This window comes from Capra hircus, chromosome 7 (assembly GCF_001704415.2).
Source record: "Capra hircus breed San Clemente chromosome 7, ASM170441v1, whole genome shotgun sequence".
Classification (NCBI taxonomy): Eukaryota; Metazoa; Chordata; class Mammalia; order Artiodactyla; family Bovidae; genus Capra; species Capra hircus.
Window position 1 is genome coordinate 15,883,598 of NC_030814.1, and position 4,331 is coordinate 15,887,928.

The window sequence follows — 4,331 nt, forward strand, 5'->3', positions numbered from 1 at the left end:
TGGGTTCTGATGAAATACAAATGAATCCCTAAAATAGTGATTTTGTTCACTAAAGAAATGTTAAGTGAAAAAAAACCCAAGATATAAATTCTATGGATTATACAATCCACATAGATACATTTCATATGTATATTCTTTCTCTTTACATGTATGTATATTGTTCTATGGGCTGCCCTGTTGGCTCAGATGGTAAAGAATCCACCTGGAATGTGGGAGACCTGAGTTCAGTCTCTGGGTTGGGAAGATGCCCTGGAGGAGGGCATGGCAGCCCACTCCAGTGTTCTGCCTGGAGAATCCCATGGACAGAGAAACCTGGTGGGTTACGGGGAGGGTGGGGGGGTGGGTCACAACCATGGAGTCGCAAAGGGTTGGACACAACTGAGTGACTAAGCACAGCACAGCACACACTATTCTGTATAAATATTTTCTGTACACACATATTTATACATACATGCAGCACGGACATGTTAATGGCACTTATCTCATGGTATAATTACAGTTGATTTTTGTCTTCTTTACCCAATTTTAATAGATGTGTATTACTTTGCCATTAAGAAAAATATTGTGGCAGAGTATTGTAGAGCAATTGTCCTCCAATAATTGTATTTTGTTCTATACCTCTCAGTATTGTACAGTTATAATCTTTGGTAATTATTAGTTAAAAAAAGAGAACTGAAGATCCTGACAAGGAAAAGTGAGACTGTGTGTGTTTATGTCCAGGCAGTAGATGAACAGAATAAAGATAAAGTCATAGTAAACAAATGTCATAGAACTGTTTTCACTATAATCCATTCCATTTGAATCCCTGGTTTTTGCTAGAGGAACTGGACGTATTCGTGCAGGTATGTTAATATATGTGCACAGACCTTGCATTTTGTGTTCAGTCTGGAGACTGGACTTGTCCTCTGCTGATCTGCTCTGGGACTATCCTTGGACAAGTTCCCTGGCCTCCCTGGACCGCAGTCTTCCCATCAATTGAGGAGAGGTTTGGGCCTGGCATCTCAGGGCCGCAGAGGCAAGATGGAAGAGCATGGGCGTGAGCCCTGACCCTGGCACTTTGAGGATGACTGTGGTGGGGCCTTTACAGTAGGCGCCATGGGTGGTGGTAACCTTTCAAGCGTTCAAAGGTTTTTGCAGTTTTCTGGTGGGAGTTAACCTCAGACCATGAGGAAGTTTGACTGCTCTTAAAACCAGAGCTCCTCAGTTGGGAGCTAGCTTTGCAGGTTGGGGAGGTCTGTTCTCCGTGACTGACTGCAGTATGGTTCAAGTCACAGGGAAAGAAGGTCCCTGGAACTCCACCCCAAGTAGTGCCTTTAAGGAGCTGTTCTGGCAGCAGGAAACGGCCCGGTGACTGTGGTCGGGTCCATGTTGATGGGTGGCATTCTCTGAGCTCTAGCTGAATGAGCTGCTATCTTGTTGATAAGATTTGCTTCAGCACAATTTCCAAATGGTCTTCTGTTTGCTGCAGATCCCTCCCAGTTGCCTTCAGCCCAGTTACCATCCTCATCTTTGGGAGACTATGAACAATTCCAACAGAACTTTCCCAGAAGACATTTAGCACCGTTTTTCTATTTAAAGGAACATGGGCACTTCCCAGGCAGCGCTAGTGGTAAAGAACCTGCCTGCCAATGCAGGAGACATAAGAGAGACAGTTTTGGCCTCTGGGTTGGGAAAATCCCCTGGAGGAGGAAATGGTAACTCACTCCAGTATTCTTGCCTGGAGAATCCCATGGACAGAGGAGCCTGGTGGGCTAAGGGGTCACACAGAGTCAGACACCACTGAAGTGACTTAGCATGCATGCATAGGGGGAGGTCTTAAAAGATAATAAATTCATTTATTCTCACTTGGATTGCATTTGTGATCAAAATAAATGTTTTAAGTGTTTATAAAAGGAAATACAACAAATCCTTAGGAATGAAGGACTAAAAGCCAAACAGCAATGAAGCATGACCATCATTTCCAGGAGGACTTCTCTGCCTGGTTTTGTTCTGTTAGTCAGACAGTAAAATTAAAAAAAAAAAAAGTCTGGAAATTGCCTTTAAAAAAAAAAAATGAAGAGGTTTGGAGGAGACAGAAGACCCTTCAGTCATCTCTCTGGTGACTCTGTGGCTGTGACTGCCTGAAGTAAGATATTGTCAGTATAAGGGGTTTGTGCAACGATCCCAAGAAGTACATTTAAATGATAAACATTTTTTTAACAAAACTGGAAGTCTTATATGAGAACATATGTGGGTTTGTGGGTTTTTTCCAGGCCTTACTTACGTCTCTAGAACGATGGTTATACAACTTGAGCCGGGATCAGAATCACCTGAGCCTTTTAGAACAGTGACACTCCTCCCAGGCCCGGGGGGGTCCTGACTCAGTCAGTTGAGGGCAGGTGTGGGACTGGAGAAATTACCTTTTGAACAAGTTCCAGGTGTTGCTGATGGTCTAGAAGAACCAACCTGAAGAAAATAACCTGGCTAGGGGAAGGCATTTCTTGTAAGGATTTTGGATTTTTTTTTTTGCCCCCTTTCCAGAATTCTTAGAAAAGTGTTCTAAAGATTATGCAAGGATATCTTCAAGGCCCATTTGATTTGAAAATTTCCCATGAAAACAATGAAAGCATTGCTCCTTTGGATGCTCCAAGTAGGAGCCAATGAAGCGATTAATGGCCTTGGTCTAACGGTGGCCGAGGAAGAGGGTGGATTGTTTTTGGTTGACTAGAAAATCCTGCACACAGAAGGCATGCAATTTCTTTGAGGAATTAGACGAGAAAGTGAGATGGTTTTCTCTGTGGCGCACGTTTAACCGAAATACCAAGATGGGCTCAGGATGTCACAGTTACTTGATGGGTACCTGGGTAAGCCCTCATAGACGTTTCCCTTCTTGTCACTCAGCTTACAGAATTGATGGCATCTATAGGCATGGACGGAGGAGGCTGGTGGGCTGTAGTCCATGGGGTCGTGAAGAGTCAGACACGACTGAACGACTTCACTTTTACTTTTCACTTTCATGCATTGGAGAAGGAAATGGCAACCCACTCCAGTGTTCTTGCCTGGAGAATCCCAGGGAAGGCAGAGCCTGGTGGGCTGCCATCTATGGGGTCACACAGAGTCGGACACGACTGACGCGACTTAGCAGCAGCAGCAGCAGCATGGGCATGTACATGAGAGTCGGCAAACTCAAGCAGGGATATCGACCAAGCAGCCTTCTCTGCCTGTGGAACCAGTTCCCATTCCAGAAGTAAATCATGTATTATCATTTCCTATATGTTTTGCACACGCCACTCCATCTGCCTAGAGGGACTCAGCCCAAGACACTTCCCTGTTGCTATTGTTGTTGTCCTGTTAACCCTCTGTGAGTGATTAACCTTGGGACTTGCCAACCTCTCACTGTTGTTGTTCAGTGATGAGCTGCTTCTTCCGTGGAGCTGGAAATATCTTGAGTACACAGCTGATCTTGGATTCATCTCTGTGTCTCCAAAGCCTGATGGAGCATCGGGCAAATGTTTTTTGCTGAAAATAGGCCCATGGATAGTCACTGACAAAATCTTATCTTTCATATAAGTAAAACAATCAGTAAAACAAGACCACAACTCAAAAGCTGGCAAATGGAGCGTGAGAGGTCAAATCTCTTTGTACTTTCTCCATGTTCAAACTAACAAACCAACAAACTTCCTCCTGTTTCCAACCGTTCTCGGCTCACAGTCTCCCCTGGTCTCCGTCTGCTCCAGGAGCTATTTCAGGGCTCTTCTGAAAATTTCAGAAATCCACCTTGGATTTCTCATCTGGCTCCTTCTCTGCACTCCCTGAAGGAGACTGCTGTTTGTGTGTTTTTTCTCCTTAGAGACAAATCAGAGCTCTGATATTTCCACAAGTAACTGAAATGGAGGGTAAAATACCTGGTGCTTAGAAAGAAGCATGGAAGTATTTGATGTTACATTAGATTTTATGCTTGTTTTTAAAAGAAAGAATGGGATAGTGCTCTTCATTTTTCTATCTAGCTACTTAAACTAGCTATCTTTATATTTGTGTGTGTGTGTGTGGTGTTTTTTTTTTGGTACAGGAAAATGTTTGAACTGATGTTTCAGTTCAGTTCAGTCGCTCAGTCATGTCCGACTCTTTGCGACCCCATGAATTGCAGCACGCCAGGCCTCTCTGTCCATCACCAACTCCCAGAGTTCACTCAGACTCACGTCCATCGAGTCAGTGATGCCATCCAGCCATCTCATCCTCTGTCGTCCCCTTCTCCTCCTGCCCCCAATCCCTCCCAGCAACAAAGTCTTTTCCAATGAGTCAACTCTTCACATGAGGTGGCCAAAGTACTGGAGTTTCAGGTTTAGCATCAT

At 44.3% G+C, this 4,331-nt stretch overlaps 1 pseudogene; it reads left to right on the top strand.

Moving 5' to 3' along the window:
* Positions 1,021 to 2,576, top strand: LOC102174390 (annotated as a pseudogene).